The sequence below is a fragment of the Mus caroli genome, chromosome 14 (assembly GCF_900094665.2).
Source record: "Mus caroli chromosome 14, CAROLI_EIJ_v1.1, whole genome shotgun sequence".
NCBI classification, from domain to species: Eukaryota; Metazoa; Chordata; class Mammalia; order Rodentia; family Muridae; genus Mus; species Mus caroli.
Genome location: NC_034583.1, coordinates 89,245,404 through 89,258,350, shown reverse-complemented (window position 1 = coordinate 89,258,350; position 12,947 = coordinate 89,245,404).

Genomic DNA, 12,947 nt, shown 5'->3' with positions numbered 1-12,947 from the left:
TCCCTCCCCCTCCCTCTCTCTCTCTCTCTCCCCTACCCCTCTCCACATTGAACCCTGAGCCTTAAGTACATTAAGCCCATCTTCCACAGCCTCTGCCCCAGTCTTACAAACATAATTCATTTACTAGGATATTAAGCAGTTAATGCCACAATTTTGAGTCAAAATTGAAGCAAGCTTTCATTAAGTACTGACCAGTATATACTCTGGTCAGGTCTACTCTCTGAAATTCCATGGAGTAGTGACGAGTCACATATTATAGGAGTTTTTAAGGACAAAAACCATATAGCCACTGTATTTCCCATTTGACTTTGTTGTTTTCCAAGAACTACAACTCCCAGCATTCCAGGAAGTTACAAAGGCTTACAGGTTGAGTTTGGCTCTTAAAAAGTTCTCCAAGGGCAGTGATCACTTGATATTCTAATTTGTGTCATTAACAGTACTACATTAATAGTTTCTCAAAAAGTTCATGATGAAAAAGTTTATTTTTTTAAATAGTGCATATCAATCTCTTTATATTTATGTAATTTACCTACATCAATATCTTTGTTTTCATTTAGGGACATGCAATAAAGACTGTAGGAGAGAGTTTGGACAATGGGCCCTCCCAAGAAATACTGATTTTGCTGAGTGAAAATATTGTAACCCACCCAGTTGTGATCCATATCCTGTCTGCCCACAGAAATCTCAGACTTTGTCTCTCTTTCTGTGTCAGGCATGTTAGTCCAAAGTAGGCCCCCAATATGGTAGTGCTGCTGACAATGTGCTAAAATATAGCCTAGGCTCAACCCAGGCAGGGCTCTGACCTGGTAAACAGAAGGACTGTTTTGGAGTAACTAGAAACCTTAGCTCAGCATTCCTCAGAAATCAAGTAAGGTGGGTTTGTCTTTACTAGGAAAGCCACTCCTTCTCTTATCCATCCCCAATAGCAAAGTAGCTCAAGTAAGGGCATCTGGATCCTGATTAACTGAAGCAGCCTGCAACAGATCAAAGTCCCCACACTCACCCCAAGAATGTTCTACCTTGTACCCTTTCCTGCTACTACCTTTCTAATAAAACTGGCAAGGGCTCTTGTGGGTTGCTGTCTTCTTTTTGGGCAGCCCAGAGGTTGATTTCTTTAACATAAACTTTTCCCCCCATGGAGTGGTCTAGTTTGGTGGTTGCCCTGCTTCCTGGCTTAGACTACAATATAGTCAATATCTTGTATGGTGGTTTGAATGAAAATGGCTCCCATAGACCATAGGGAGTGATACTGTTGGGAGATGTAGCCTTGTTGGAGGAAGTATGCTAGTGTGTGTGTGTGTGGGGGGGTGGTGGGTGGGCTTTGAGGTTACAAATGTTCAAGTCAGGCCCAGTGTCTACTTCTGCTGAAGGTGGATCCAGATGTAAAACTCTCAGCTATCTCTCCAGCATCATGTCTGCCTGAATATCCACTGTCTTAGTTAGGGTTTCATTTGCTGTGAAGTGATACCATGACCAAGGCAACTCTTCTGAAGGACGACATTTAATTGGAGCTGGCTTACAGGTTCAGAGGTTCAGTCCATTATCGTTAAGGTGGGACAATGGCAACTTCCAGGCAGGCATGGTACAGGAGGAGCTGAGAGTTCTACATCTTGATCTGACTGCAGCCAGGAGAAAACTGACTCTTCTGCACTGGGTAGAGCTTCAAAGCCCACCCCCAAAGTGACACACTTCCTTCAACAAGGTCACACCTCCTAAAAGTACCACTCCCTATGGGTCAAGCATATTCAAACCACCACACCCGCCATGCTTTCTGCCATGATGATAATGAACTAAACATCTGAACTCTAAGACAGCCCCAATTAAATGTCTTCCTTCTTAAGAATTACTATAGTCATGATGTTTCTTTGCATCAAGAGAAACCTTAACTAAGACACCTTGTTTCTCTTTTCATTATAATTCTCCCAGATGATCTTAGAGAATTTTATAAAATTCAATACAATATTACTATTTCCTGTGTTTATTCAGTGTGTTCTTCTCTCTATCTGTAATTTATTACTTTATTACTATTTACATTTTATTAACTGCCTTTCCTCAATTGGACATCTATCTAGATGTAGTTTCAAGCCTCCCCCTCTTTCCCACTGTTTTAGCAACATGTACTGCAGGTTATTCTCCTGACGTCTAGGTCTGACCATCAGCAGCTCCACTGGCTAGCTCTAGCTCTGTACTGTCAAGCAGTCCACATGGCAAATCCATTCTTCACTTCTGGTTGTACTGTACTGTTATGGTTTCTTTTCTCAGTTTTTTGTTTGTTTGCTTTCAACTTTAAGATAATTTGTTTCACACAATATACTCTGATCACAGTTTCACATCCTTTATTCTCTTCTAGATCCTTCCCTCTTCCAAATTTATCCAACTCTACAATTTTTTTGTGTCTCTCTTTAGAAAACAAATAGGCAAAAACAAACAGATCATCTACAATGTTTTATAAAAGCACAAGAAACTCTCTCTCTCTCTCTCTCTCTCTCTCTCTCTCTCTCTCTCACACACACACACACACACACACACACAGACACACACACATACCCCACATATACACAGACACCATAAAAATACAAGACTGGGATGATGAGATGGCTCAGAGGGTAAGAACACTGACTACTCTTCCAAAGCTCCTGAGTTCAAATCCCAGCAACAACATGGTGGCTTACAACCACACATAATGGGGTCTGATGCCCTCTTCTGGTGCATCTGAAGACAGCCACAGTGTACTTATGTATAATAACATAAATCTTTGCACCGGAGAGAGCAGGGACCGAGTGAGCTGCATTAACCAGAGCTAGCAGGGCCAGCCAGAGCGAGTGGGGTTGACCAGAGCAAGCAGAGGCCCATTCAATTCATGATAACCACATGAAGGCTCACAACCATCTGTATAGCTACAGTGTACTCACATACATAAAAATAATAAATAAATAAATACCCACAAGACTGGAGACCATATTATACATGCACAAGGCTGGTAAGATAGAAAATGCCCAAACAAAGCAATATAAAACCAAAAGTCTAGAAAAAATAACACTAAGTTCATTTTGTGTTAGTCATCTATTGCAGGGAATGGGATCTATGCTTAAATGTGTTTTAAATATCCAATGAGACTCCTTTAGAGAAAACTCATTTTTCCTTTGTGAGCAGTGACCAATTGGTGATAGCTTCTTGCTTAGGGATGGAAGCTCATGTTCATTTCCCTCTCTTAACACTGGGACCCTGCCTGGCATGAACCTGTGTAGGCCCTGTTCTTACTGCCACAATCCGTGTGGGTTTGTATTTGTATCAGTCCTGTTGTGTCTGAAAGACACTGCTTCCTTGATGTCATCCAATCCCTCTTGTTCTTACAACCTCTCTCCCTTTTTCCCCAGAGTTCCTTGAGTCCTGAGAAGAAGGGTTGGATGAAGATACCCCATCTAAGACTGAGTGCTCCAAAGTCTAGCACTTTCTTTTCATTGTCCAGTAGTGGGCACCTATTGCTTCCCATCTATTACAGGAGTAAGATGATAACTGAATGAGACTCTGGTCTATAGATGTAGCAGAATGTTGTGAGGAGTGATTTTACTGCTATGTTTCTTTAGAAGAGCAATCATATTAATTTTATGTTAGTCCCATGGCTTCTCGAGTCTCAGGCTCTTGGCCACTTGAGCAGTGTCAGACACGCATTCCATCTCATTGGGCGGGCCTTATATCCAATCAGATAGCAGTTGGTTATTCCCACAATTCTTTGCCACTGTTATACCAGTGTACCATGCAGTCAGGTCACTGTTGTTGATCAAAGGGTAGGTAGCTGGGTTAGTGCTTACATTTTTCCTTACGAGAACCTTCACTTCATTTCTCCTTCAGAGTACCTTCCACTATCATGAACACTAGTCAATAGGGGTAAAGGCTCAGTTGGGCCCCAGCTTGCCTTCTCCATGTTCAATGAGATCTGTAGGTGTTGTCTTCAGAAGTGGGACATTACCATCAGTCTGTGAAGAGCAGCCAATTGTCTTGGCAATCTCTTAACTATGTAGGGATTTCTATGGGGCCCCTTTGGCCAACAAATCTATTACATAAGACTTATCCCTGGCACTGGAGGTTTCATTTGGTGGTGAGAAATGTCTAGTTGAGGGCTTTGTATCCTCCAATATTTGTTGACTCCATTTAGATTTCCTTCATATATGTATATATTTTAAGAAGCTTCTATTATAGCAGGTACCTGTGTGTTTTCTATTTTGGGTAAAACCATTAGTAGTCCAGAAAGAACAGAGACTGAAATCTTGATGGCTGCTCCAAACACACAATTTCTTATAAATCATAGAGCTTTGATTTCCATACTGTCTTCAGAATGAGTCCCCATGTCTCTGTTCCCTTTAAGTCCCTATCATCTCTCAATTTTTTGATGAGGTGTAACCAGAGACTCCTAATTTCTGGACTCTGGAATCTTTTAGACACTTTGCCAAAAAGCATCTTCTCTAAAGGTTCATTACTATATAGCTCCTAAAGAATTCCATTTACTTTCTCACCTTGCTATCACAAGACCCTGTGTGAAGAGTCTCAGAGAATATCCCTCCTGATCCAGCTAGCAGCCCATCTGTTCTTTGGGTCTGCCCTGTGTCCACCTGCCATCCTTTTGCCCTTGGCCAGATTTACATTTCTCTTTGTATCAGTTGCTGAAATTTTCTTCCTACATCAAGTTCCTGCTCAAATTCTCCTTACTTTACAAAGCAGAAGTATTAGCTTCTATTTCTAGCTCCACTTAGCGACTTTCTGAACCTTTCCCTTTTATGGCATGTACCTTTTCTATTGCATGCTTCTTAATTTTCCCTGATCTATTACAAGGCCTTCAAAGTATTATGAGAGACAATATTTATATATAAGTATATGATTAATATAACATTAAGCAATTAACAAAATAATAATGTTAACTTTATGATCCTTTCAACCTCTATATGAGATCAAAGACATCAAAATATAAATATTGAGGCAGGATCCAAGCAGGAACTATGTTATAAATATAATAGGGCAAGAAATAGCTCATGAGTGGACTGTACTTCACTAAGGCAGTGTCAGAGTGTATCGAATGTCATGGTGACTCTCTAATGTCCTCAGAAGTCCATTTAGCTTCTATGCAGTATCTTTTTGCCACTTTTACTTCTTATAAAAATATAGTTGGATGATGAGCTTTAATTTTCAATTTGACACAATCTAGAATCGACTGAGAAGAGTCTCAATGGAAGATTGTCTACAATGGTTTGGTTTGTGGGTATGTCTGTGGGCATTGTCTTAAATTAGTTGATGTGAGGAGTTCTAGCCCACTCTGAGAAGAACTATTCCCTAGGCAGACATGAAATCAGAATATATAAGAACTCCAAAGTTATTTTAGAGTACCCTACAGTGAGATGCCTTGGAGTTTGAAGACAACTTTAGTCCCTTATTTTCACGAGTTGCATGGCTTTAAGTAAGTTGCTTAATCTCAAAAATTTTCAGTTCCCTCATCTATAAAGAGAATAATAATTACATCTATTCTGTAGTGTTTGGGTGAGAAATAAATAAATTATTGTAAGACACAAAATGAGACTTTACTATAGAGTGAGTGGTACTATTTAATCATTATTCTTGTTGCTATTAATTTTATTATGTAACTATTGCATATTTTTAGGAAACTGTGAGAGAAATGGTTTGATTGGAGATGTTATCCCTAAGTTCTTAAGCTTTGAAATAAAAAAAAAAAACTGGCAAATGTCATTGTAGTTCTTTGAGATTTAAATTCTCTGTTGTATACATGCTCATTCACATGAGAGTGAAATATTAATGTATTTGTATGCTCATTCGTATATGAGTGAAATAACGAACTAAGAAGTATACTATTGAACAGGATCATGCAAAAGTGAACTGGACAACTGAAAAGGGGTCTTTCCAATGGGGGAGTATGGGTTAAGTATGCCTAATACAGCTAGGTTATGGGGGATAATAAGAGAAAAGGTAGGAAAGGGAGCTGGAGGGGATGGTAGTATGCCGGGCCAAAAGAAGACAATGATCACACCCCAAGTCAGGAATCGAACTGTCCAAAAATTTTAAGTTCTTATTCAATCACTTAATAAAACAAAGAAGGTTGCATAAAACCTTCTGACTGACCTGAGACCTTTGCTTCCCAATGTATAAAATGGGTGTAGTCTTGGGCCCGGGGCATTTACCAGTTTGTATGTGTGTATGATAATTAAATGGAATAATCGATATAGAATGTGTTTAAGTGCCTGGTAAGGAAATAAGCCCTCAGCTGGGCCGTGGTGGCGCATGCCTTTAATCCCAGCACTCAAGAGGCAGAAGAAGGCAGGCAGATCTAGGAGTTCAAGGCCAACCTTGTCTACAGAGTGAGTTCCAGGACAGCCACGACCACAAAGAGAAATGCTGCCTTGAAAATAAGCCCTGAGTAAATACCAGTCATCGCCACTGTTATAACAGAGGGCGAGTGGCTGTGGTTCACGCCATCAGGTTTATGCGAGGAAGTGCCTCATCACAAGGGTTTGCCAAGTTGAGCAAGAGAAGCATACTGTCAAGGTCAAGTCAGAGTTAATGGCAGATACGAAGGAATAGGTGAGCAATTTGAGGTGTCCAAGGAATGATGAGGTTCCTATGGTAAGTATTCTGGAAGGTATTAGAGGAAATGACCGTGCATCATTAAGCCCTGCGACGCTTCCAAGTAGGTGACTGACATGGCTGGCCTCCAGACATAGGATGATTTCCTTGACGTTTGGTTAGATTGATATTTTGGAAAGGGGCACCATTCAGATGCTGTATTAGTGCTATCATAGCAACTTCATAGTTGAGCTTAAAAGAGGAAGGCAAAAGACACACGTGCACCGACTTACCGCAGTGAGTGCTTAAGAGGGAGAAACGGAGAATGGTGCTAAATGATCAAGGCTTATCTGCAGTGTCACCAGACAAGCTAGATTGTGCTGTGGTCGCAGAGAAACAGTGAGATATCCGTAAGCTGACATTACTAGCGTGGAGAAACCTTGCTGCTATGGTCAAAGTCTAACCTTACTGGAAAGCCCCCAAGCTCAGTGCGAAATGGTGGAGTCCCTTTGTCAGCAGGGTTTCTCCTTCTCTGACCTTGTCTGGGGAGCTCAGAAACTCCCACACCCTCTACCTGCGGAATATCAAGTAGTCTTGGTGAGATTACAGGTTCGGCTTTCTTTCTCCTGATAAGAACTCATTCAGCAAGTACTGGAGATTCCTGAAATGCCTCCCTATGCTAATGAGACCTTAGCCTTCAGCCAATGACCTTTGCCCACCCTGGATATTCCCTACTCCCATTCCCAAACCTTTGATGCACCCCAAATAAAGTTGATCTGTCTCCCCCAAACCGATCCCAGAGTGTCTCCATTGCCGTTTCTACTTACAGGCCGTCCTACACCCTGTTTGTCAATTCTGCTCCCTTCGTTGCCATGGGCAGTGGCCTAAGGCCCCAGAGAGAAGGGAGACCCAAACACTAGGTTATGTGAAGCCCCTGATGCAAATTCCAAAGCTCATTAGGTGTCTCTGCTATGCCATATCTTTCCTATGCAGCATCTCTTCTGGCTGGTGGCTCCACCATTCCAGCTGTAGTTGCTGATGGCCGTAGGATGCAGAGATCACCTGACTCTCTGAAGTATGAGCAACCCTTGTGTCTCAGGCACATTCTACTCCTCTTAGTTTAAAAATCAAAAACAAAGTAAGCAGTAGACAGATAAATATGCCTGAAAGATGAAAAAAATGCAAGTACAAAAAATTTAAAGTATGATTTTTAAGAAAATATTTAAAAAAAGAGAAAAAAAGAAAATATCAGCTGTTCAGAAATAGCCTTTTAAGTATAGGTTTTAAAGTTTTTTAGCTTATTTTTTTCTTCTTTCTAAATTAGTGATGTTTGATGTTCCCAAAACTGTCTTTAGATTTCTATAGCTAGTGATGGCTCTTGTCTATCCACTGACGTGCTGAGATTTCTCTCTATACATTTCAGTCTTCTCCCTCTGGGAAGATTGCTCATGGTTTCCTGAGTGTCAGGGAGGATTTTTGCTTGTTAGCTCTCAGCTTTAGAGGGCTTAGTACTCAGAATTTTGTATTGCTCATCTCTTGGGTAATAGATAGAGAAGTAATATTCAAAGATCATATAGTATAGAAATCATTTGGCAATTGAGTAAAAGTTTATTAATTTAGAATACATAAGAGAACAGCAAATCTGTCTTAATGAATAGCTGTAACACAGACGCTTCCAGCTGAAACGCAGTTTTAATGTCTCTCAGACAGTGCTTATAATAAACTAAGCCACAAACAGATGATTTAGAAAATCATGTAAGTTAATGAAAATATGTCTTTAATGTACTATATAGTAATGTACCAAAATACATCTTTCCATAACTTCTGAAGTACATTAAAAGAACCGTAACGTTTACGCACGTTCAGTTTACAGGAGCTACTGCTAACATGCACAGACAAAGAAACTATTTCATTAATTTTGCTCAATCAGAATCACATGATTCTCATTAGAAGGTCACAAATAACAAGGCCATGGGATTATTCTATTGGAGCAGGTTTTTGGTTACACAAACGATATTAAGTTGTGATTCATTTTGAGAAATCACAGGCTCCCCCCTTTTCTCATTAAAATGACTTTGAAATAAGAAAAAAAAGGATTATTAAAATTGACGGATAAGCTGAGACTGCAGGCTACAGCACAGGCACTCATTTCGCCATTTTGGAGTATTCTAGTGATTAATGTTGGAAAAGTACATGGATTCCAAGCTTTTCGTGTAAAGCTTGAACAATGACTATTTCTCAACCTGTCTATAACACTGTACACACATTACCTACCGCTGTAACTGTGGATGCTCTCTTGGTGAGCTTCAGAACAAATATTGCTGTCCAGAGTCTACAAGGTATATCGTTTTAAAACAGGGTGCATTTTTTTATTCTTTCCTATGAACTACAGGGGCGTGGCTTCTTCCATAAGTGTTTGTTTTCCTGTATAAACATCGTAGCGTAATACCAGCAGGTAGAAATGGAGCAGTGTTTATCTTAGTTAGAGTTTCTATGGCTGCAGCAAAACATCATCGCCAGAAAGCACATTGGGGAGGAAAGGGTTTATTTGGCTTAAACTTCCAGATAGTCCATCATTGGAAGAAGGAAGTCAGGACAGAAACTCAAGTAGTACCAGAACGTGGAGGCAGGAGCTGATGCAGAGGCCATGGAGAAGTGCTGCCAACTGAATGGCTTCCTCTGGCTTGCTTAGAACCCAGGACTTCCAGCCTAGGAATGGCACCACCCACAGTGGGCTGGGCCCTCCCTTACTGATCACTAACACTAATTGAGAAAATGCCCAACAGCTGGGGCACCTCACTGGGGTGGGGCATTTCCACAACCGAGGCCTCTTTCTCTGTGATGATTCCAGCTGTGTCAAGCTGACACACAAATCCAGCCGGTACAGTGTAATTCTTCTAGGATATTAAACAGTCTATAGACTAGTCATTGCAAGTGCTGTGAACTGTTAAGATGAGTCCCATGCAACTGAAAGCTTCTATTGTTTTAACTGACAAAAAAGAAAAAAAAGCAACTTCATTTGGCTTAATCCAATGCTTCACCAGAAATCATGAATTTGTCTTCTGCACAGAATTCAGGTCAGCTCGCTAACTTGAAATCCCCAAAGGTAGAGTCAAAGTGAATTTCTATCCATTATTTTAATGGGACAGACACAGCAGTGCTGCCTCTGTAGTTCGCCAAGGCAGCATCCCAATTACAGCCGTAAACGGTGTACAGCATTAAGGAAACAAGGATGAAGTCATAGCAATCTTTCACACTTCATATTTGCTCCTGGTAATCCTCTGACCTCCCTTACATTAATACTGAGTTTAGGTAGGAGGGACTCTGTCAGGCAGGCTCACTCCTCTGCTCCACAAAAGCAAGGGAGTGTTAATCAGCTGTGGGCGGGGTGGGTCTCAGGGCAAGCCTTCAATGGCCAGTCAGAGCTCATCTAGAAAGAAAGCCCAGGCAGTTCCAGCCGGATTCCTTTTAATGTCACAGTTCATTTGCAGAACCATAACTGGAATCAAGAATTAAAAAGCCTTGTATAAAAGTCAGTAACATTAAACCTTTAAGACTCATGTTTCATGTGTCATAAAAAGTCTATGAAAGGATTTTATATTCTGTACAGTGTTTTAGCACTTTCAATCACTTTTTTTTTCCAACATAACTTTTGTGAACACTTTTATAGCCTCTAAATGAAAAACTAAACTACGTGTCATTCAAAAAAAAAAAAACGTTTTATGGATCACAGAATTTAATAAAAGTTCTGCACCATAACAAGTGCCTGATAAACCTTTATTAAAATTCATTAAAAACATTGAAAAATATTTTAACAGAAATTAGACCTCATGTTTGGTAAACAGACAAATCAGTCATCAAAGAAGTGTACTTGTTTATCACATATGCAGATTCTGTAGAGGTGAAGAAAGGAATTCAGGAATAAATCTGCAGCTCAATGCTAGGAAAGTATTTCTTTGTGTTTGATGAGACTAATCCGCTTAGTTTCTGGTTTGCAAAAATCTTTAATAATTATGAAATACATAGTAGAGATCATGTGGATGCAAAAAATATAGAAAATATTTTTGAAAATATATAATATTTTAGTGTTTAGTAAAATTAGTGTTTCCTTATATTGTAACTCACTAGAGCAACTGTCCTACTGTAGTTCTTAGGGTCTGGAAAACAGGCAAAGATTTTTCTAACATAATTAGAAATTAAGGGGGCTGGAGAGATGGTTCAATGGTTAAGGACACCGACTGTTCTTCCGAAGGTCCTGAGTTCAAAACCCAGCAACCATGTGGTTGCTTACAACCATTTGTAATGAGATCTGACACCCTTTTCTGGAGTGTCTGAAGACAGCTACAGTGTCCTTACATATAATAAATAAGTAAATCTTTAAAAAAAAAGGAATTAAGGCTCCTAACTATATTTTCTTTATACATTCATAGAGTAAAATATATTTAAAGGCTGTAGAACATTGACAAATCATAAATTTATTTTATATGTACGTATTTTATATTGTATGTATTTTTATATGTATGTATTTTAAATGTATTTTATATGTACCTTTTCTAATAGTGATGCAAATACGGAAAATACTCAAGAATCTACAGAACAAGTAAGTATATATATTTAAACATATAGTACATTGGCTTAATTCCAGACATGCAGATATTGGTATGTTTAAACATACCCCTACATGAACTTCCTTCCAGACATGCAGATATTGGTAAATTTATGCACATAAGAGAAAATTTTGTAGTTTTTTGGGGTGGGTGAATTGTTATCTTTGCAGTCACAACGTTTTCAAGGTGTGCACATGAGTGCTCTATAGATCCAAAAACCTCTAAGTGGAAGATAACCTTAGCTTTCATCCATACTAGTTCCACAGGTAACCATGGATTTCTATCTTAGCTCCTGCCAATACAGTGAACATGCACTTCTGAACACAGCTCTCTGCTGTGGCTCTGTTTATGGGGCCCTTCATTCTAGACACAAACATGTCTAGTTAAAATTCCTATGACTAAACCCTTACCCAATTAAAGAATTGGTATGGCTAAGGTTTTAGTTAGCAGATGGTAGATGAATTGCCACATTTTGTAGATGTTAGATAATTATTCTCAGGCTCTGGACAAGACTAAAGCCTTCTGTTAATAACAGGTATTCATAATTTCTTTGTTTTATTAAATGCAACCTAGCTTACATTAATAGTTCTTCCAATAGTTTTTAGTACACTCTTGTAGCATCTTTTTAATAGCAGTGGGGCATATGTCAGGAAAAAAAAAAGACGTAGAAAAGGGGGAAAACAGAGTGATTCATCTAGTTTATTTGTTTAAGAAGATGAAATAAGTTTTTAATGGATTATTTGTGGAGAAAACACTCAAAGTTCACAATGATTTCAGGTAACGTAAACCTAACCTATTTCTGCAATATGTGCAAAGCGACTGTGCTAATGTCTGTTGTCTTGACAGCAACCATAATTTATGCTTGTAATTATAGTTTTTTTTTCAGCTGTAAACTCATATTGTTTCCTTACAGTCATGAAGTCACTGTGCAGCAATGTCATTGTCACAAAGTGATGAGACATAATGAGGACATGATTGGAAAAAAAAATCCTGGGCAGAGAATCATAGTATATTTAAAGGAGATCAGGAGAAAGTCTGAACAACTATATATAGACACATAAAGATAAAATACATGCACAATTAAAAGTTTATACATACTATTTTCTGCTTTTATTTTTTTTTCTGTTGAGATCATGAATTCAAGGCCAAGCTACCAAACAAAGGTGGCTCCATTTCCTTCTAAAACACCTTGAGAAAAGGAGATAGCATGAGCTTTCTTGGTAAAGCTTTACATATCAGTAAGATTTTTCTACTCAGGCAGCATTTTCTCTTTTTGTGCTTTTTCTTTTTTCTTGAGTTGCTCAACTACTTCTGCCACCTATTTTTAAAAGTTTGTCTCATTCATTTTTTATGTGTATGAGAGTTTTGCCTGAATGCATTTGTCTGTGTACCATATGACTACAGAGGTCATGAAGGCCAGAGGAAGATATTAGATGCTTCTGAGACTGGAGTTACAGATGGTTGTCAGTGGCCATATAGGTGCCGGAAACTGAACCGGGGTCCTCTGGAAGAACAGCCAATACTTTTAATTACTGAGCCCTCTCCAGCCCCATGTCATTTACTCTTTATTGCTCTGATTTTCTACAATTCCACTCTGTGTGGTTTGAATAGGTTTGACCTCCATAGGCTCATGCTTGGCCCATAGGGATGGGCAGTGGTAGGAAGTATGGCCTTGTTGGAGGAAGTGTGTCACTGGGGCCTAGCTTTGGAGTCTTAAAAGCTCAAGTCTGGCCAGTGTGTCACAGTCTCTTCTTGCTGCCTCCGGATCAAGTT